This window comes from Oncorhynchus mykiss, chromosome 5 (genome assembly GCF_057628025.1).
Source record: "Oncorhynchus mykiss isolate SJ-2025 chromosome 5, ASM5762802v1, whole genome shotgun sequence".
NCBI lineage: Eukaryota > Metazoa > Chordata > Actinopteri > Salmoniformes > Salmonidae > Oncorhynchus > Oncorhynchus mykiss.
The window spans coordinates 26,514,386-26,537,541 of NC_143026.1; the positions used below are offsets into that span (position 1 = coordinate 26,514,386).

General features: G+C 44.1%; 2 long non-coding RNA genes across 4 annotated transcripts; both read left to right on the forward strand.

The window, feature by feature from the left end:
* The first annotated feature begins 8,340 nt into the window (after positions 1-8,340).
* LOC149983222 (uncharacterized) lies at positions 8,341-9,061 on the forward strand. Its single transcript, XR_016495953.1, has 3 exons — positions 8,341-8,458; positions 8,565-8,677; positions 8,925-9,061. It is a non-coding gene; the product is annotated as an uncharacterized LOC149983222 (long non-coding RNA).
* A 1,850-nt stretch (positions 9,062-10,911) lies between these two features.
* Positions 10,912-20,021, forward strand: LOC110523503 (uncharacterized). Of its 3 annotated transcripts, XR_005051697.2 has the most exons (4): positions 10,912-11,032; positions 13,224-13,312; positions 13,558-13,701; positions 16,067-16,195. It is a non-coding gene; the product is annotated as an uncharacterized LOC110523503 (long non-coding RNA). The 3 variants fall into 3 exon arrangements; XR_016495952.1 differs by lacking the exons at positions 13,224-13,312; positions 13,558-13,701; positions 16,067-16,195 and adding exons at positions 18,900-19,029; positions 19,335-20,021 and having other exon boundaries at positions 10,919-11,032; XR_005051699.2 differs by lacking the exons at positions 10,912-11,032; positions 13,224-13,312; positions 13,558-13,701; positions 16,067-16,195 and adding exons at positions 17,143-17,272; positions 18,900-19,029; positions 19,335-20,021.
* The last annotated feature ends 3,135 nt before the right edge of the window (positions 20,022-23,156 follow it).

Below are 23,156 nucleotides of genomic sequence, written 5' to 3' on the forward strand. Positions count from 1 at the left end.
ACAGGCTGCTGACCAAGTATGCTGAGGTAGAGAACACTATTGATCAGATGCGTCTGGAACCCAAGGCAGTCTATATAAGTGTGTGTGTGTGTGTGTGTGTGTGTGTGTGTGTGTGTGTGTGTGTGTGTGTGTGTGTGTCAATCAATCAAATGTATTTATAAAGCCCTTCTTACATCAGCTGATGTCACAAAGTGCTGTACAGAAACCCAGCCTAAAACCCCAAACAGCAAGCAATGCAGGTGTAGAAGCATGGTGGCTAGGAAAAACTCCCTAGAAATGCCAGAACCTAGGAAGAAACGTAGAGAGGAACCAGGTTATGAGGGGTGGCCGTCCTCTTCTGACTGTGTCGGGTGGAGATTATAACACAACATGGCCAAGATGTTCAAATGTTCATAGATAACCAGCAGGGTCAAATAATAATAATCACAGAGATTGTCAAGGGTGCAACAGGTCAGCACCTCAGGAGTCACACCTACCTCTCCTGCTGTCCCTAGAGAGTTGAAAACAGCAGGTCTGGGACAGGTAGCACGTCCGGTGAACAGGTCAGGTTCCATAGCCACAGGCAGAACAGTTGAAACTGGAGCAGCAACACGGCCAGGTGGACTGGGGACAGCAAGGAGTCATCAGGCCAGGTAGTCCTGAGGCATGGTCCTAGGGAGAGAGAGAAAGAAAGAAAGAAAGAAAGAAAGAAAGAAAGAAAGAAATAAAAAAATAAAAAAATAAAGAAAGAGAGAGCATACTTAAATTCACACCGGACACCGGATAAGACAGGAGAAATAATCCAGATAACAGACTGAACAGACTGACCCTAGCCCCCCGACACATAAACTACTGCAGCATAAATACTGGAGGCAGGAGGGGTCGGGAGACACTGTGGCCCCGTCCGACGATACCCCCGGACAGGACCAAACAGGCAGGATAGAGCCCCACTCACTTTGCCAAAGCACAGCCCCCACACCACTAGAGGGATATCTTCAACCACCAATTTATCATCCTGAGACAAGGCTGAGTATAGCCCACAAAGATCTCTGCCACGGCACAACCCAAGGTGGGGTGCCAACCAGGACAGGAAGATCACGTCAGTGACTCAACCCACTCAAGTGACGCACCCCTCCTAGGGACAGCATGGAAGAGCACCAGCAAGCCCATGTAATGCTTTGTAGGTTATCAGTAAAACTGTGAAATCAGCCCCTGCCTTAAAAGGAAGCCAGTGTAGAGAGGCTAGCACTGGAGTAATATGATACATTTTTTGGATTCTAGTCAAGATTCTAGCAGCCGTGTTTAGCACCAACTGAAGTTTATTTAATGCTTTATCTGGGTAGCCGGAAAGTAGAGCATTGCAGTAGTCTAACCTAAAATCCCAGATAAATTTTTCTGCATCACTTTTGGACAGAAAGTTTCTGATTTTTGCAATGTTACGTAGACGGAAAAAAGCTGTCCTTGAAACAGTCTTGATATGTTCGCCAAAAGAGAGATCGGGGTCCAGAGTAACGCAGAGGTCCTTCACAGTTTTATTTGAGACTGTCACACCCTGACCTTAGAGAGCCTTTTTTGTCTCTATTTTGGTTTGGTCAGGGTGTGATTTGGGTGGGTATGGTTCTCAATCAGGGATAGCTGTCTATCGTTGTCTCTGATTGGGAATCATACTTAGGTAGCCCTTTTTCCCTCCTTTCAGTTTGGGTAGTTGACTTTTGATAGTGGAACTATAACCCTGTAAGCTTCATGGTTGGTTGTTTGTTGTTTTGTGGGGGACATTTTAAATAAAAGGAAAATGTATGCTCACCACGCTGCACTTTGGTCGACTTCTTTTGACGGCCGTGACAGAACTACCCACCACCAAAGGACCAAGCAGCATGGCCAGGAGGAGCAGGGATCCTGGGCCCAAGAGAAGAGAGAATGGAGGACATCTTGGACATGGGAGGAGGTTATGGCAGGGGACAAGACCCTGCCATGGAAACAGGCTGAAGTAGCGAGGGAGGAATGACTTCGCTACCAGGACTCATGGCAACAGAGCAGGCATGAGAGGCAGCGGGGAGTTTGGTTGAGTCAGGTTGGAGACCTGAGCCAACTCTCCAAGCTTACCGTGGCGAGCGTCATACTGGTCGGTGTCCTGTGTGAATTTAAGTGTGCTCTCTCTAATTCTCCCTTTCTCTCTTTCTTTCTCTCTCTCGGAGGACCTGAGCCCTAGGACCATGCCCCAGGACTACCTGACATGATGACTCCTTGCTGTCCCCAGTCCACCTGGCCATGCTGCTGCTTCAGTTTCAACTGTTCTGCCTTATTATTACTCGACCATGCTGGTCATTTATGAACATTTGAACATCTTGGCCATGTTCTGTTATAATCTCCACCCGGCACAGCCAGAAGAGGACTGGCCACCCCACATAGCCTGGTTCCTCTCTAGGTTTCCTCCTAGGTTTTGGCCTTTCTAGGGAGTTTTTCCTAGCCACCGTGCTTCTACACCTGCATTGCTTGCTGTTTGGGGTTTCAGGCTGGGTTTCTGTACAGCACTTTGAGATATCAGCTGATGTAAGAAGGGCTATATAAATACATTTGATATGATTTGATGTCCTTGGGTAGGCAGAAGGAGTCTGGAAGGGCATCAAGGAATCTTTGGGTTGTCCGAGAATTTATAGCACAACTTTTGATGATCCTTGGTTGTGGTCTGAGCAGATTATTTGTTGCGATTGCAAACGTAATAAAATGGTGGTCTGATAGTCCATGATTATGAGGAAAAACATTAAGATCCCAAAAATATATTCCATGGGACAAAACTAGGTCCAGAGTATGACTGTGGCAGTGAGTATGTCCGGAGACATGTTGGACAAAACCCACTGAGTCGATGATGGCTCCGAAAGTCTTTTGGAGTGGGTCTGTGGACTTTTCCATGTGAATATTAAAGTCACCAAATATTTATATATTATCTACATGGTCCGATAGGAATTCAGGAAACTCAGTGAGTAATGCTGTATATGGCCCAGGAGGGCTGTAAACAGTAGCTATAAAAAGGGATTGAGTAGGCTGCTTAGATTTCATGACTAGAAGCTCAAAAGACGAAAACATCGGGGCGAATTGAAATTTGCTATCATAAATGTTTGCAACACCTCCGCCTTTGCGGGATGCGTGGGGGATATGGTCACTAGTGTAACCAGGAGGTGAGGCCTCATTGAACACAGTAAATTCATCAGGCTTAAGCCATGTTTCAGTCAGGCCAATCACATCAAGATTATGATCAGTGATTAGTTCATTGACTATAACTGCCTTGGAAGTGAGGGATTTAACATTAAGTGGCACTATTTTGAGATGTGAGGTATCATGATCTCTTTCAATAATGGCAGGAATGGAGGAGGTCTTTCTTCCAGTGAAATTGCTAAGGCGAACACCGCCATGTTTAGTTTTGCTCAACTTAGGTCGAGGCACAGACATGGTCTCAATGTGGATAGCTGAGCTGACTACACTGACTGTGCTAGTGGCAGACTCCACTAAGCTGGCAGGCTTGCACCCTATTCCATTGTGGAGCTAGGGGAGTTAGAGCCCTGTCTATGTTCATAGATAAGCTGAGAGCACCCCTCCAGCTAGGATGGAGTCCGTTACTCCTCAACAGGCCAGGCTTGGTCCTGTTAGTGGGTGAGTGCCAGAAAGAGGGCCAATTATCTACAAATTCTATAATATGGGAGGGGCAGAAAACAGTTTTCAACCAGCGATTGAGTTGTGAGACTTTGCTGTAGAGCTCATCACTCCCCCTAACTGGGAGGGGGCCAGAGACAATTACTTGATGCCGACACATCTTTCTAGCTGATTTACACGCTGGAAGTCCTGACGAACCACGTCCAGATAAAGCATCCGGAGTGAAAAAGTTGAATGAAAAAAAGTAGACCAAGGGGAAAACCAAAAATATAAACCGTAATTAAAAAGTAAAAAACGTAAAGTTGGCAGGTAGCAAGTGTCATCACAATACCTGTATGTGCTACAAAACTTCCATTGAGCAATTGGACATGGACAGAGTTTTCTGTTCAAGGTCCAGGGGCTGTGTGGATCAAGCATCCCAGTATAAGTGCTGATCTAGGATCAGTTCTGCCTTTTAGATCTCAATGAGAAGATGACATGGACGGTGGGACACTGCTACTCAGACGCTTGATTCACACAGCCCCTAACCAATGCTAAGCTTGAGATCAGTGTAACACTGAACACTCCCTCCATCCCCTCTGTGGTGTGTGTTGTGTCTGGCAGACAGAGGGGTTATATTTAATCACATTGTATTGGTCACATGCTTCATAAACAACAGATGTAGGGCTTACGGGCCCTTCCTGACAATGCAGAGAGAAAGGAAATAATAGAAAAGTAAAACGTAATAATACAATTAATATTAAAAGACATTGAGTAATGATAACTATACACGGAGTACTAGTACCGAGTCGATGTGCAGATGTATGAGGTAATTGAGGTAGATATACACATGTTACTATGAATAAAGTAACAGATAGTAAAAAGTAGCAACGTATGTGATGAGTCCAAAAAAAGTTTGTGCAAAAAGGGTGATGTACATGGCTGTGTGCATGACCCGCCGCGGCGCCTTGCGGTCGAATGCCAGGCAGTTTCCATACCAAACAGTGATGCAGCCAGTCAAGTGGACTGTATGATTATAGCCTGTTTAAACATCCTAAATGCACCCTATTCCCATTCAGGGCTCTGGTCAAAAGTAGTGCACTATAGGATATAGGATACCATTTGGTACACAGCTTATTTCAGGGGGCACCCTGCATGCACAATACACTACCTACTGAAGAGAAACACCAGCCTCTGTTGCTGTTGGACTAGTCTTAGCACCTCTGAAGAGCCACATTGGTATTGTAGGTCAAATGAAAGAATTAGACAGTAGCAAACAGAGTTTGTGGTGGTAGAACCAAAGGAATGTTAGGTTCTCATGTAGCTCAAAAAGCTATAGAATAAGATACAAATTCTAGCACACTGCATTATTACTAGAACAACTTTAAACGATGCTTGTGTATCACAGTTTACTATTTGGTTAGACGGTTAACAACACCACTTAGCTTTTGCAGTTGGGTTGGTAGGTCTTCATTTCTCTCTAACCCCAATACTAGACCAACACTAAATAGACCCATCCTGTCATGTGGGATACAGTCAAGTGACTCTGCGGTTCACAATAGAACAATCACATGCATTGATTTTGCCCTCATGACACAGTCAAGGAAAACAGGAAATGTAACTGTAACTGATTTCAGAGCCCTGTAGGGGAGTCCTCTTCAGATGGACAGTGTAGTGAGTTTGTTTTCATAGTCTTGGACATTCACAGTTTATTGCCTCTTTAATGTTGGTTATAGCCTAGTCATTGATTTGAAGTGGAAACTAAGGCTCACACACATCGTATCGAATGTGGATCTAGGAGGAGTATTCCTTCTTCCTGTCCTCTGTCCCACATTCCTTCTCCAGCTGCAGAGCACTCTTCTCTTAATACTATTTCATATCAGCGTAGCCCCTCATACTCTTCTCCTTACCCACACAAGCACACAGCCATCTGTCTCTCTCCTCCTCCTTCTGGAGACATAATCGTGTAGATATGCAGGGAAGGCCAATTGAATCCTAATCCTTTATCGAACACAGCCCAATATGTGCTTGTATGAAAATGATTAAATGGCTGTTTCTGACAGTTAGCCTATTCTCCATTCTGTTCGGTGGGCACTGGGTAGTCATGGCAGCTGTGTTTGTTGAGATGGTGCTACACAGACACTTTGGGAGGTCAAGCAGAGGTCACTGTGATTTACTGTCTCAAGGGCTTACCAGAGAGGGGCAGTCAGCTTCAGCCACAGCCATCACTAACACACCCACTCTTTCTAATCGAAGTTCTATCATCCTGAGACTGAGAAGGGTTGTGATAAAAAGTATCCACAAAATGGAGGATGTGATGGATACACATATACTGTATACACATACAGTGCCTTGCGAAAGTATTCAACCCCCTTGAACTTTGCGACCTTTTGCCACATTTCAGGCTTCAAACATAAAGATATGAAACTATTTTTTTGTGAAGAATCAACAACAAGTGGGACACAATCATGAAGTGGAACGACATTTATTGGATATTTCAAACTTTTTTAACAAATCAAAAACGGAAAAATTGGGCATGCAAAATTATTCAGCCCCCTTAATAAGTTAATACTTTGTAGCGCCACCTTTTGCTGCGATTACAGCTGTAAGTCGCTTGGGGTATGTCTCTATCAGTTTTGCACATCGAGAGACTGACATTTTTTCCCCTTCCTCCTTGCAAAACAGCTCGAGCTCAGTGAGGTTGGATGGAGAGCATTTGTGAACAGCAGTTTTCAGTTCTTTCCACAGATTCTCGATTGGATTCAGGTCTGGACTTTGACTTGGCCATTCTAACACCTGGATATGTTTATTTTTGAACCATTCCATTAAAGATTTTGCTTTATGTTTTGGATCATTGTCTTGTTGGAAGACAAATCTCCGTCCCAGTCTCAGGTCTTTTGCAGACTCCATCAGGTTTTCTTCCAGAATGGTCCTGTATTTGGCTCCATCCATCTTCCCATCAATTTTAACCATCTTCCCTGTCCCTGCTGAAGAAAAGCAGGCCCAAACCATGATGCTGCCACCACCATGTTTGACAGTGGGGATGGTGTGTTCAGCTGTGTTGCTTTTACGCCAAACATAACGTTTTGCATTGTTGCCAAAAAGTTCAATTTTGGTTTCATCTGACCAGAGCACCTTCTTCCACATGTTTGGTGTGTCTCCCAGGTGGCTTGTGGCAAACTTTAAACAACACTTTTTATGGATATCTTTAAGAAATGGCTTTCTTCTTGCCACTCTTCCATAAAGGCCAGATTTGTGCAATATACGACTGATTGTTGTCCTATGGACAGAGTCTCCCACCTCAGCTGTAGATCTCTGCAGTTCATCCAGAGTGATCATGGGCCTCTTGGCTGCATCTCTGATCAGTCTTCTCCTTGTATGAGCTGAAAGTTTAGAGGGACGGCCAGGTCTTGGTAGATTTGCAGTGGTCTGATACTCCTTCCATTTCAATATTATCGCTTGCACAGTGCTCCTTGGGATGCTTAAAGCTTGGGAAATCTTTTTGTATCCAAATCCGGCTTTAAACTTCTTCACAACAGTATCTCGGACCTGCCTGGTGTGTTCCTTGTTCTTCATGATGCTCTCTGCGCTTTTTACGGACCTCTGAGACTATCACAGTGCAGGTGCATTTATACGGAGACTTGATTACACACAGGTGGATTGTATTTATCATCATTAGTCATTTAGGTCAACATTGGATCATTCAGAGATCCTCACTGAACTTCTGGAGAGAGTTTGCTGCACTGAAAGTAAAGGGGCTGAATAATTTTGCACGCCCAATTTTTCAGTTTTTGATTTGTTAAAAAAGTTTGAAATATCCAATAAATGTCGTTCCACTTCATGATTGTGTCCCACTTGTTGTTGATTCTTCACAAAAAAATACAGTTTTATATCTTTATGTTTGAAGCCTGAAATGTGGCAAAAGGTCGCAAAGTTCAAGGGGGCCGAATACTTTCGCAAGGCACTGTAGACATTCAGAGGCTAGAGCCACCCCATAGACTTCAGACTTTTCTATTTTGAAGCATATCTCCTCCAAGATAGCAGAACTATCAAGGTCTTTATTTATATCCCTGCCTCTATCCCAACAGCTTATGACTCAAACAAATGTAGGCTATCGTTTACCTAATTTATGTTTAGGTGGCATAATTCTCATTGATTTGACACCTGTTTCTCTCTAGGGTTTTGTCTCTCTCTCCAGGTGGGCTTCTACTCAGACCCACCAAATTGCAGTCACGCTGTGTAATCAGGTGTGCTCCATGAAGGTTAAAAAGTCATGACCTTAACCTTTCCCCAAGCTCAGAGGACGGAGCTCAGCTCAGGCTCCATTCACCTGAATGAACAGGCTGCCCACCAAGGTACTAACAGTCATCTTTGAATGATCACTGCATCCCAAATGGCACCCTAATCCCTTTATAGTGTACTACTTTTGAAACGAGCCCTATGGGTAAAAGGCTAACATCGGGGACACAGATACAATTTGGGACACAGATATTGCTTTGTCTAAATATGTTCTTACACTCCATTGACAGCTGATTCTGCCTCTCATGTGTGGATCCAAGCAAGAGTAGCTGCTGCATGAGCAACAGCTAATGGGGATCCTAATAAATAAATCATTCAACAATTCACACATTTCAATTGTCCTTTAGTGCAAACCTATTTTCTCTCCACACTAAAGGACCTGGTGGAATCTCCCCTGTCCGTCCCTCCTCAACGGCCTCCTCTTCCTCGAGAAGCCTGGGCCCTGGAGTTGGAGAGGGCTCTCTCAAAGCAGACTCACAGAATCCTCCACCAGGTGCAGACATTTGAAGAACTCCTGAGGAGAGGGAAACTCAAACCGTTTGAGCAGATGAAGGTATTGTTCTGATATTTATCTCCCTTGAGTCTTGCAAATAGAGGAGCATCTTCCAGTGCTAAATAGCCACCATTTTGTATTAGTAATGATGTGATGTATCCCTTAGCTTCTCTGCCCCTAGCTTCTCCAGGGGCCGGATTCTCTGGAAAGAGGTTATCTAGCAGCACGAGATGAACACAGAGTCCAACTGCAGAGAGTGGCTGAGCCCCTCTGACCCAGGTAGGTGAGACCACACTGCAGGATATCTACAATACTGTGTTTAAACTGTTATAGAAAGGGTCTATTAGAACATGCTGTTCCATATGGTGGGAATGAGAACATTCAAGTGTGCGTTGTGTGTATGTTTTGTCTTTGTGTGTGTGTGTGTGTGTGTGTGTGTGTGTGTGTGTGTGTGTGTGTGTGTGTGTGTGTGTGTGTGTGTGTGTGTGTGTGTGTGTGTGTGTGTGTGTGTGTGTGTGTGTGATAGGGAGTTGGAGGGACGTATATCCAGTGTGGGATGCGCTTGGAGGAGCTCAAAGAGCAGGTGGAGCAGACTGAACAGGACCGACCCACCTCAGAGGCCCCTCCCACTCTAACGCCTTACCCCACCCCCTACTCCATGCCAGAAGGGGGCAGCGAGCACATGCCACTCCCTGAGGTACCATGACAACCTAGCTACTGAATAAACTACATTAGATTATTCACTATTCTATACTATACTATCTCACAGAATGGAGGCCTGCCTTTCAAAGAGTGTTAACCTCTGTCTTGCTTACTCTGTCTTTCTCTCACTATCTCTCTTTCTCTCTCTCACTATCTCTCTTTCTCTCTCACTATCTCTCTCTTTCTCTCTCTCACTAGCTCTCTCTCCAGAGCCCAGTGTTACCTCTGCCTGGGGAGTCTGGGGGGGGGGGGGGGGTGATGAGGGTGGAGATTAGCTCGGCTAGCGGAGAGAGCGAGGGAGTGAGGGGAGGGATGGGAGAGGAGGAGGCACTGCCGTCCCTTCTCCTCCATCCTTTAGGTCACAAACACAAACGTGTAGAGCGAGACTTCAGCTTGCTGATGTACCAGTAAGACTCCATCAATTTTAGACACTTTGAGATTCAGAAAAACAAAACATTTGGGATATGGACTTGCATTTGTTTTTGGACTTATAAGAAAGTATAATTTGGAGACAGTGGTCAGAGGTAAACCTTGTCTTACCTTGTCCATAGACCACTTACAGAGTAAGGAAATATGTCATTTTGTAATTTGGGTGAATCCTTTTAAGAAGTCTAGTCTGTATATGTAGTACAGCACTATTCAAAAGCAGCCAATTGATCAATGTAGTAGTAATGTCAATATCAGTTTGCTTGTAAATACCACATCCAAAGGCTCTGTCTCTTCCAGCTACCAGAGTTTCAGGGAGGTGCCACGACTGCTAGACCTGGATCTAACAGAGGGAGACCATGACTTTCCTGATGCAGGAGAAGAAGCCACACATGCAGGCGGTGAGCGGACAAGAGAGGGACCACACCCAGGGACCAGGAGGGAGGAGGGCCACACAAGTCTCCCTCGGAGGTGAGTCTGAACTCACTGCACCGGGGTTGTATTCACTAGGAACCAAACTGAACCAAACGGAAGCAAACTGGCTGAAACAGAGAGTGACTATCTGAACTTGTTGTCGTTTTACGTTTCAAACCTTTTGCTACGGTGTGCAGACTGTGCACTAATGAATTTGACCCAGGACATCAATTTCTCTAAATGCTGATCATAAACTCTGACCAGCTCCTAAATTGCATTATTTTTTTAATACTCTAAATTCTATTATGTGTTTTCAGATAGCCAATGCTAGGTGAGAAGGACGCTACATTCATTCCAATGGCAAGACCAAGGACCAGCAAATCAGTTCTTTGTTCCCCTAAAGACCTCAGCCAATCCCCTGCATTTCATGGCTCGTCTGCCAGTGACAGCAAGAAGTCAGAGTTCAGGAAGTCTCGAGGCAGCAGTCTCACCAGTCTGGGGGAAAGTACTGCGTCAGAGAGGAGGGGCTCCAAACTGCAGCCTGGGACCAGGAGAGTGTAATCTCAGGTCAATTACCTGAGAGACTGGATCAAGCTTCCATTACATTTTTGACTGCTTATTCACCTACCTGGTGTCTGCTGTGAAAGAAAAAATGTCATTACTTTTTGCACACTATCCACCCATTTCCTGTTCATGACTGAAAACACAATGTAATTGCATCTAACTTGTTTCCAAAACATGTTCAACCAACAAATAAATATCTGACACTCGTATCCATAGCTAGGTGGGACAACCACATATCATAGGCATAGTAAGTACATTTTTCAGTAAAGTAGCTATCAGTAAAGTCAGAGCTAGTAAGTGAGGAAAAAGTGTCTAGGTCTATGCATATGAAAAATAATGTTGAATAATAAGAATGTTGTTCATTTATCTTGACAATTCAGCAATATCTTCTAAACCAGCAGTAAATTGTCTCTCAAACCCTCTGTGTGATAGGATAGGATAGGATCATCTCACCCGAGATGTGGGCTCTGAGAGCGGTCACCTGACTCCTGCAGCACCCAGTCTCTTCCACCAGATGGCCACAGCGAGGTGAGCTACTCTCCTACTCCTTCCCTCTCTCTCCAGTCAGTGACTTGGCTGTAATTCTCACCGAACCTCACATCACATTCCTCACTCTCTCTCTCACACACACACACAGCTCTGTACCGTGCCCTTACATTATCCCTAGTTGCCTATCTAAACTCCTTCCCTGTTTAATTCCTAATTATAGTTGCCTAAATCAAATCAAATTGTATTTGTCACGTGCACCGAATACAACAGGTGTAATAGACCTTACAGTGAAATGCTTACTTACATGCCCTTAACCAACAATGCAGTTTTAAGAAAAGTAAGTGTTAAGAAAGTACATACAAATATAAAATGAAGTAAAAAAATAAAAAATAATAATAATTAAAGAGCAACAATAAAATAACATTAACCAGGCTATATACAGGGGGTACCAGTACAGAGTCAATGTGCGGGGCACAGGTTAGTCGAGGTAATTAAGGTAATATGTACATGTAGGTACATGAGGGGGGTCAATGCAAATAGTCCAGGTAGCCATTTAATTAGCTGTTCAGGAGTCTTGGGTGTAAAACCTTGTAAGATACCTTTTGGACCTAGACATGGCGCTCCGGTACCACTTTCCGTGTGGTAGCAGAGGAAACAGTCTATGAATAGGGTGGCTGGAGTCTTTGGCAATTTTTAGGGCCTTCATCTAACACAGCCTGGTATAGAGTTACTGGATGGCAGGAAGCTTGGCCCCAATGATCTACTGGGCTATACGCACAACCCTCTGTAGTGCCTTGCGGTCGGAGGCCGAGCAGTTGCCATGCCAGGCGGTGATGCAACCAGCCAGGATGCTCTCGATGGTGCAGCAGTAGAACATTTTGAAGATCTAAGGACCCATGCCAAATCTTTTCACTCTCCTGAGGGGGAATAGGCGTTGTCGTGCCCTCTTCACGACTGTCTTGATGTGTTTGGACCATGATAGTTCGTTGGTGTTGTGGACCCCAAGGAACTTGAAGCTCTCAACCTGCTCCAGTATAGCCCCGTCGATGAGAATGGGCACGTGCTCAGCCATCCTTTTCCTGTAGTCCGCAATCATCTCCTTTGTCTTGATCAGGTTGAGGGAGAGGTTGATATCCTGGCACCGCACTGCCAGGTATCTGACCTCCTCCCTATAGGCTGTCCTACCACTGTTGTGTCATCGGCAAACTTAATAATGGTGTTGGAGTCGTGCTTGAACATGCAGTCATGGTTGAACAGGGAGTACAGGAGGGGACTGAGCACGCACCCCTGAGGGGCCCCTGTGTTGAGGATTGTTGTGTCTAGGTATGGCCCGTCAGGTAGTCCAGGATCCAGTTGCAGAAGGAGGTGTTTAGTCCCATGGTTCTTTGAGGGCACTATGGTGTAGAACGCTGAGCTGTAGCCAATGAATAGCATTCTCACGTAGGTGTTCCTTTCATCCATATGGGAAAGGGCGGTTTGGAGTGCAATAGAGATTGCGTCATCTGTGGATATGTTGGGGCGGTATGCAAATTGGAGTGTTGATGTGAGCCATGGCCAGCTTTTCAAAGCACTTCATGGCTACAGACGTGAGTGTTATGGGTCGGTAGTCATTTAGGCAGGTTGCTTTGGTGTTCTTGGGCGCAGGGGCTATAGTGGTCTGCTTGAAACATTACAGACTCGGTCAGGGGCAGGTTGAAAATGTCAGTGAAGACACTTGGTCAGTGCGTACACGTCAGTACACGTCCTGGTAATCCGTCTGGCCTTAAATGTATACAGCTCATTGACTGTGGTCTTAGTGCCAGCATCAGTTTGTGGTGGTAAGTAGACAGCTACGAAAAATATAGAAAACTCTCTTGGTAAATAGTGTGGTCTACAGCTTATCATGAGATACTCTACCTCAGACTTCCTAAACATTCGATTCCGTGCACCAGCTGTTATTTACAAATAGACACAGACAGCCACCCCTTGTCTTACCGGAGGCAGCTGTTCTATCTTGTCGATGCACAGAAAACCCAAACAGCTGTATGTTATCCATGTCGTTGTTCAGCCACAACTCTGTGAAACATAAGATATTACAGTTTTTAATGTCCTGTTGGTAGATTAGTCTTGATCGAACCTCATCCATTTTATTATCCAATGATTGCATGTTGGCTAATAGGACTGATGGTAGAGGCGAATCCTTACAAGGCAACCCAACCTATGTCCCCGATATCTCTGTCTCTTCTTCAAGCGAATGACGGGGATTTGGGCCTTGTCCGGTGTCTGAAGTAAATCCTTCGCGTCCGACTCTGTAAAGAAAAAAACGTTGTCTAGTATGAGGTGAGTAATCACTGTCCTGATATTCAGAATCTCTTTTCGGTCATAAGAGACGGTGGCAGAAACATTATGCACAAAATAAGTTACAAATAACACAGAAAAACACACACAATAGCACAATTGGTTAGGCCCCCTTAAAATGGCAGCCATCTATTCCTGCGCCATTACTTTTAAACAGACAGCTTATGGGTTCCCTTGTAATCTTATCAGTTTGTGTTCCTGTCTTTGTGTTCCCTTCCTCCCTCCAGTCTGTGTAGCCTGTCAGTTCCAGAGGAGCAGAACTCAGGGAAGCCCCAACACACACCCCCTCTCCCCTCCTCCTCCCCCTCACAAAGACCTCAGAGACCCCCCTCGCTGGAGCACAGTGGAGGCTCTCCTCTCAGCACCACAAGGTGGGTACGAGAGTCTTCAGGGAGAACTAGGGGGGGGGGGGGGGGCCTCAGCATCCAGCTTTCCCCAGACCTGGGCTGAGAACCTCAGCATCAATATTCCCCCAGCCCTGGGCTGGCAGTGGTACCAGTGAGTTTGGACAAGGCAATGACCATAGTGAGTCCATGCTGTTCTGATATAACCATCATATATATATATATATGTTATTATATGTTATGTTGCAAAATGTGTTCTTACATGAAGTGACTTAGAACCAGTGGTTGAAACCTAAATTGTTTCCTGATGGTGTTGTTCTGAACAGAACCATTAATTTATTTGTTCAGTTTCACTGTTCCGACCAGCGAAATAAAGTTCTGAACCGGTTCGAACCAAAGAAAAAGCTCTGGTTTATATTGTGCCTTTGTGTTCCTTTTCAACCTCTGAAATCAACATTTTACATTTAGCTCATTAAATTACTTAACCATGGGCTCCTGAGTGGCGAAGCAGTCTAAGGCACTGCATCGCAGTGCTTGACGCGTCACTACAGCCCCCCCTGGTTCGTTCCCAGGCAGTGCCCGGGAGTCCCATAGAGTGGCGCACAACTGGCCCAGTGTCATCCGGGTTAGGGGAGGGTTTGGCATTGGGGGCTTTACTTGGCTCATCACGCTCTAGGGACTCCTTGTGACGGGCCGGGCGCCTGCAGGCTGACTTCGGTCATCAGTTGAACAGTGTTTCCTCCAACGCGTTGGTGCAGCTGGCTTCTGGGTTAAGCGAGTGGGTGTTAAGAAGCACGGTTTGGCCGGTCATGTTTTGGAGGACTCATGACTCGACCTTCTCCTCTACCGAGCCCGTTGGGGAGTTGCAGCGATGAGACAAGATCGAAATTTGAGAGAAAAGGGGATAAAAAATGTATAAATATATATTTTAAAAAATATTTTAAAAATTGCTTCACCAATCAGTGTGGATAGAGCAGCTTGCAATGGAGCAGGTAAGCGATTGAATCTGTATAGAAAATCCGTTAAGAGCACATTTTATTTTGCCGCAACAGCATGGTTTAATCATAATGAAAGACAAACATACACTGTGATGCCAGTCATACTGTAGGTAGCAAGATGCAACTGACATTTTGCGGGTGAGGAGAGAGCGAGAGAGGATGGATGAAGCTTGCCAGGAAGTGCTGGGCATCTTGTTATGACATGCATTATCTGAATTAGGCCCACAGAGTTATACCTACGGAGGAGGGGCTTCTATGGAGGAACTTTGAATGTCTTTGAACTTCAGAGTTGGTTTAACGTTGGACCGTAGTGCAGATGAGCAGTAGAATTAAAAACATGTCTTACCTTTTTGTAGCTCATAAATCCAATATGAAACGTTAAAGTTCATAAATCCAATGTGAAACGTGATAACTATGGTATCCTTAATACATTATTTTAAACATCTCTCCCTAATTTCGGAATCATGCTTGTAGCGTTGTCAGGAGGTTACAGTAATCTATGTAACGTTGTCAGGAGGTTACAGTAATCTATGTAACATTGTCAGGAGGCTACAGTAAACTATGTAACGTTGTCAAGAGGTTACAGTAATCTATGTAACGTTGTCAGGAGGCTACAGTAATCTATGTAACGTTGTCAGGAGGCTACAGTAATCTATGTAACATTGTCAGGAGGCTACAGTAATCTATGTAATGTTGTCAGGAGGCTACAGTAATCTATGTAACATTGTCAAGAGGCTACAGTAATCTATGTAACGTTGTCAGGAGGTTACAGTAATCTATGTAACGTTGTCAAGAGGCTACAATAATCTATGTAACGTTGTCAGGAGGCTACAGTAACCTATGCTTCAGAGTGGAGGGGCAGGTAGCCCACACACACACACACACACACACACACACACACACACACACCCAGTGGCAAAGATATCCAGCTGGAATAAGTTTCTGAGTGACGGAGTGAGGGCTTTGCAAAGGCGCTTTGTTAGGATATTTGTGGGACTGGAAACAAATGCCTGAAACGTAAAATAAAGCTATTAACCAATTCCCATTCTTTTAAAAGAAAGGTTCTGTTCTAGAACAGTATAGATCACTTCAGATCCCTCAAATCATTTTGTTATTTTCTGGTTTTCGATTCTGTTCCCTGAACCGGTTCTAACCCTACTTAAGAACACATGAAAACATTTTGTAATGAAGCACTAATATCTGTCTGTCTAGTAACCACACAGTCTACTCTGTGTCAGAAGCATGTACCCTCCTGAGATCAAGCAAGGAGGCCGCTAGCTGTTTGGCTGTTTCTTTATCAGTGTCAGTTTATTTGATCCTTCACCCCTCCCCTGCCCTCCTTTAAAACCATCTCTCCTCCTTCTCTCCTCCATCTCTCCTCCATCTTTACTCAGTCCACACTGTGTCAGGGGGACAGAGTGACCGTTCCACCTGAACACCCTATCCCCAGCACTGCTACCAGCCAAGCCACTCCACCACTGCACCCTATCACCATGGCGATCCCCCTCGGGCCCTGAGCTCTGGTCAGTTGACTAATCGCAAGTGAGTCTCCCTCTTTCTCTCTCTCTCTCTATCTATCTATCTATCTATCTATCGAAACTGCCATGGGGACAGCTCTTCCAATTCCCAACAGAATCTAGGAGGGGGAATTATTAGACATTTGATTTTTAATTTCCTTTTATGCTGAGATTGTTGGCTGGTTGGCGTCTTGCTTCTATCTGGGAAAAGGGGTTATTGCATTGGATCCTACCAGAGCCATATATTTATTATGTATTATATAATATATTTCTATTTATTCTCAATATCTGGATCCTTCAGTGTTGGCTGGTGTTTCTAATGTGTGGCCTCCCATGGCCAGGTAGAGTTTGATACATCAAGTGAAATGCCAAACAACCTGAATCGTTTATACATTATGTGTGATTTGATTTCTTTACAGACTTGAAAGCTAGTAAATGTGGAGACTCGGGGGGTAAATACATACCCAATGTTGACTCTTGCATGGTGTGACACTGCATGAGTGGACCCTGCTTCTTGACTCACATATGGTTTGGCTTGGAATGTCAAATCAATTTGGTTAGCTGGGCCAATTATACGTTTTAACACCTATAACACACTTGTGGTCGATATTACTTCAATATTACTAACTACAATATTTGGAACAAGTACCATTACTGATCGAGTTTGAACAGAGTTGTGAGGTAGACAGAGCATCCCCACTTTATATGTACTCATTCTACTCTGTGTGTGTGTGTGTGTGTGTGTGTGTGTGTGTGTGTGTGTGTGTGTGTGTGTGTGTGTGTGTGTGTGTGTGTGTGTGTGTGTGTGTGTGTGTGTGTGTGTGTGTGTGTGTGTGTGTGTGTGTGTGTGTGTGTGTGTGTGTGTGTGTGTGTGTGAGAGAGAGAGAGTGTGTGAGTGAGTGAGTGAGAGTGATAGGTAGTTGGATGAAGTCTTTGTCTTCATTTTGTCCCAGTGAAGCTATCCAGTCTCTAAAAGTGGAAGTGAGCAGACTGAAAGTGCGACTAGAGGGCAGTCTGAGACAGACCAACCCCCTCAGCCCAGAACGACCACACACATCCTCTCAGCTCAACACATTGCATTAGGTTGGCCATTTGTTTGTTTTTTAAGTGAGATTTCATCTTCAGGCGTTTGAAAATTGCTCCCAAGGATGAACCAGACTAGTGGAGGTCTACATTTTTTTCGGAGGTCTTAGCTGATTTATTTTGATTTTCCCATGATGTCAAGCAAAGAGGCACTGAGTTTGAAGGTAGACCTTGAAATTCATCCACAGATACACCTCCTGTTATGGAACAGGTCGAGAGCTTATAGGTCGAGAGCTTATAAAAAATAAACAACAGAAATACCTTATTTACATAAGTATTCAGACCCTTTGCTATGAAACAGGATTGTGTCGAGGCACAGCTCTGGGGAAGGGTACCAAAAAATGTCTGCAGCATTGAAGGTCACCAGGAACACAGTGGCCTCCATCATTCTTAAATGGAACAAGTTTGGAACCATCAAGACTCTTCCTAGAACTAGCCTCCCGGCCAAACTGAGCCATCGGGGGAGAAGGGCCATGGTCAGGGAGGTGACCAAGAAACCAATGGTCACTCTGAAAGAGCTCCAGAGTTTCTCTTTGGAGATGGGAGAACCTTCCAGAAACCCATACATCTCTGCAGCACTCCACCCACCAGGCCAGACGGAAGCCATTCTTCAGTAAAAGGCACATGACAGCCTGCTTGGAGATTGCCAAAAGGCACCTAAATATCTCTCAGACCATGAGTAACAAGATTCTCTGGTCTGATGAAACCAAGATTGACATCTTTGGCCTGAATGCCAAGTGTCACATCTGGAGGAAACCTGGCACCATCCCTACGGTGAGGCATGGGGTGGCAGCATCATGCTGTGGGGATGTTTTTCAGCGGCAGGGACTGGGAAACAGGATCTAGGGGAAGATCTATGGAAAGATGAACAGTGCAAAGTACAGAGAGATCCTTGATGAAAATCTGCTCCAGAGTGCTCAGGACCTCGAACTTGGGCGAAGTGTCACCTTCCAACAGGACAACCCCTAAGCACACAGCTAAGACAACGCAGGATGTCCTTGAGTGGCCCAGCCAGAGCCTGAATGTCCTTGAGTGGCCCAGCCAGAGCCCGGACTTGAACCAGATCGAACATCTCTGGAGAGACCGGAAAATAGCTGTGCAGCAATGTTCCCCATCCAACCTGACAGAGCTGAGAGGATCTGCAGAGAAGAATGGGAGAAACTCCCCAAATACAGGTGTTCCAAACTTGTAGCGTCATACCCAATAAGACTCGAGGCTGTAATCAATGTCAAAGGTGCTTCAGCAAAGCACTGAGTAAAGGGTCTGAGTACTTATGTAAATGTGATGTTTCAGTTTTAAAAAGTATTAAAAAAAATAGCAAAAATAAATAAAAAACGTTTTTTCCTTTGTCATTATGGGTATTGTGTTTAGATTGCTGAGGGACATTTTGTTTAATCCATTTTAAAATAAGGCTGTAATGTGGCAAATATGTAAAAGGTTTTTTCTACTATTTCTCTTTTCTTTGCATGGCCCGTATGTAAGCATTTCACTGTTAGTCTACATCTGTTGTTTACGAAGCATGACAAATACAATTGTATTTGATTTGATTCAATTCTTGTTTTCCGTTGTGTGTAAACGCTTTGTCATTTTAATTGACAACAAGCCTGTGTTGATTTCTGACTTGCAGACCGAAGGACGGAGAGAGAGACAGAGGCACCCGGCCACATCCCCACAGAGATGTGAGAGGCATGTCCTTTGTAGCGCCGCCCCCTCCATGCTGGGCAGTGTGCCGCTGTGCCAGTGTGCCCACCAGTTCTGTGAGTACCCTTCTCTCTCTCTATCACTCACTCACTCACTCACACACACACACACAAACTCACCACTTAAGTGGTGACAACACGAGTAATCAGCTCACTTATGTGGAGGAACTCCTCCAGGTGCAAAATCCTGGAGGTGCTTACGTTTTGCATTAATCCTCTAATAGTTTTAATAGTGTGAATATTTGAATCACACATAAGTATCTGTTGTGATTTCATCATCGTTTAACATTCCACTTTCTCCCCCTACGTAGTAAGAGCAGTAGTAAGTAAGTGTAGTTCTGAATCTGTCCTGTTCCCTGCAGGTACTACTCCAGCCCAGTGATAAAGGCAGCTCAATCCCACCCCCAGTTCATCTATGTGTCTCTGAGTGGGGGTGTGGCCTCTGGGTTCAGGGGTCAAAGGTGGAGTGCCAATATTGCAATATCAAGTATCATATAGAAACAACACAAATTCATCTCTTACTCATGAAATGCACTAGAATCTGAATAATTTATACATGAATGATTTACGTTTCAAAATAACGGACATATGCTCATTGTTTGTTTAATTTGCTTTGAAACCTGGAATATTATTTTTACATTTGTTTTGTTACATTTGAACAATGACTGGTATGGATCTTCAGGTGAGGAGATTAACTATTCACACATTGATTTCTTCCATTTGTTTACCCTAATTTATTGATTCTAAATTATTTGTTTTGTATTTTGTTCTTGATCATTTGTGTATTGTGTGAAATATTTAGTTAATAAGGTTAATAATTGGTGTCAGTGTTACTGTAGTGTAAACTTGTACACATCAGGAAAATATTTTATCCGAAGATTGAACACAAAAATGGGATTTCAGAAATGCAGATTTGGAAATCTAGATTCTGGTATCTGTTGTACCTTTGTACTGTGATTGATTATCAAATGATTTTTGTTCAAATATTTTGTAGTAAAACATTTGTATTTCCGATTTGAAGCCAAATAAATGTTGATGTTAAGACAGAACACTTTATAGCGTCACATTCTTGAAACCGTTTTCTATATTGCTCTTGTAATACTGAGTACATTACAGTATGCACCTGTCTCTAATGGGTTGCAAAGTTGTACTAATAGTTGTTATTAAGTCAGGTCAAGTTGGTTATAACCAGCTTGTTACTCTTGGCCATGAACTGCAGGTATGGATGAGTCACCTGGGTGTCACACTGTCAGAGACCCATACACACTGAAGTTGTACAACTGGCGTATTATGCATTTGACACAACCCTTTTGATACAATGCAGAGATTCTCTGTTCAAAAACAATTACACACGTGTTGTGGAGACACCACACAACTCTGTTGTATCACAAAAATATCATTTGTATCACAAACAACGTGCCCAACCAATTGCGCTATTATGTGGGTTTTTTCACGTTATTTGTAAATTATTTTGTACATAACGTTTCTGCAACCGTATCTTACGGCAAAAAAGAGCTTCTGGATATCAGGACAGCGATCACTCACCTCAGATTAGTCAAATATTTTTTCTACAACAAAGACGACGCACAAGACATTCTCCAAACACCCGGCAGGGCCGACATCCACGTTATTTGCAAGAGGAAGCGACGCAGGTACAGAGGACAAAGAGCCGGATGCCTGGTCAGGACCCGAAAAAGGCGAGTGGGAAAGCTGCCGTTACCGTCAATACTACTCGCCAACGTGCAATCATTGGACATTAAACTAGATGAGGTACGAACACGAATATCCTACCAACGGGACATTAAAAACTGTAATATCCTATGTTTCACGGAATCGTGGCTGAATGATGACATGGATATTCAGCTAGTGGGATACACGCTGCACTGGCAAGATAGAACAGCACACGAGGGGGGGCGGTCTGTGCATATTTGTAAACAACAGCTGGTGCACGAAATCTAAGGAAGTCTCTCGATTTTGCTCACCTGAAGTAGAGTATATTGTGATAAATTGCAGGCAACACTACTTGCCTAGAGAGTTTTCGGCTATATTTTTCGTGGCTGTTTATTTACCACAACAGACAGAAGACCGCACTCAGTCAGCAGTATAAAGAAATAAGCAAACAGGAAACCACTCACCCAGAGGCGGCGCTCCTAGTGGCCGGAGACTTTAATGCAGGGAAACTTAAACCAGTTCTACCAAATTTCCATCAACATGTTAAATGTGCAACCAGAGGGGAAAAAAATACTAGATCACCTGTCCTCCACACACAGAGACGCGTACAAAGCTCTCCCTTGCTCTCCATTTGGTAAATCCGACCACAACTCTATCCTCCTGATTCCTGCTTACAAGCAAAAAGTAAAGCAGGAAGCACCAGTGACTCAGTCTATAAAAAAGTGGTCAGATGAAGCAGATGCTAAACTACAGGACTGTTTTGCTATCACAGACTGGAACATGTTCCGGGATTCTTAGAATGGCATTGAGGAGTACACCACATCAGTCACTGGCTTTATCAATAAGTGCATCAAGGACGTCGTCCCCACAGTGACTGTACGTACATACCAACCAGAAGCCATGGATTACAGGGAACATTCGCACTGAGCTAAAGGGTAGAGCTGCCGCTTTCAAGGTGCGGGAAGCTTACAAGAAATCCCGCTACGCCCTGCGACGAACCATCAAACAGGCAAAGCGTCAATACAGGGCTAAGATTGAATCACACTACACCGGCTCCGATGCTCGTCTTATGTGGCAGGGCTTGCAAACTATTACAGACAACAAAGGGAAGCACTACGGCGAGCTGCCCAGTGACAAGAGCCTACCAGACGAGCTAAATCACTTCTATGCTCGCTTCGATGCAAGCAACAATGAGGCATGCATGAGAGCATCAGCTGTTCCAGGCGACTGTGTGATCAGGATCTCCGTAGCCGACGTGAGTAAGACCTTTAACGTCTCTAGGGTAGGGGGCAGCATTCAGAATTTTGGATGAAAAGTATGTCCAAATTAAACGGCCTGCTACTCGGGCCCAGAAGATATGATATGCATATAACTGGTACATTTGGATAGAAAATACTCTAACGTTTCCAAAACTGTTAAAATAGTGTCTGTGAGTATAACAAAACTGATTTGGCAGGCGAAAACCTGAGGAAAATCCATTCAGGAAGTTTTTTGTTGTTGTTGGTTTTGTAGTTTTCTATTCAATGCCATTACAGTATCCATTGGCTTAGGACTCAATTTGCAGTTCTTATGCCTTCCACTAGATGTCAACAGTTTTTAGAAATTGTTTCAGGCTTGTATTCTTATAAATGAGGGAGTAAGACGTGTCACAGTGCTTTTTTTCATGCGCAATCCCGAGAGAGTGCATTTCTTGTTTACCTTTTATATTGACGACATTATTGTCCTGTTTAAATATTATAGATCATTTAGGCTAAAAACAACCTGAGGATTGAATATAAACATCGTTTGACATGTTCCTATGAACTTTACGGATACAATTTGGATTTTTTTGTCTGCCTGTTTTGACTGCGTTTGAGCCTGTGGATTACTGAAGAAAATGCGCGAACAAAATTTTGGGGTTTTTGGATATAACGAGACTTTATCGAACAAAAGGAACATTTATTGAGTAAATTAATGTCTTCTGAGTGCAACCATATGAAGATCATCAAAGGTAAGGGATTCATTTTATCTCTATTTCTGAGTTTTGTAACGCTTCTGCTTGGCTGGTTACTGTTTGTAATAATTTGTTAACTGGGCTATGTTCTCAAATAGTCTTAAGGTATGCTTTCGCCGTAAAGCATTTTAAAAATCTGACACCGTGGTAGGATTCACAAGAAGTTAATCTTTAAACCTATGTAAAATATGTTTTGTTTTCTACATTTTTACAATGAGTATTCCTGTATTTGAATTTGGCGCTCTGCGATCTCACTGGATGTTGGCCAGATGGGACGCTAGCATCCCACATATCCTAGAGAGGTTAAACAGGTCAACATACACAAGGCTGCGGGGCCAGATGGATTACCAGGACGTGTGCTCTGGGCATGTGCTGACCAACTGGCAGGTGTCTTCACTGATATTTTCAACATGTCCCTGATTAAGTCTGTAATACCAACATGTTTCAAGCAGACCACCATAGTCCCTGTGGCCAAGAACACAAAGGCAACCTGTCTAAATGACTACAGAAGTGTAGCACT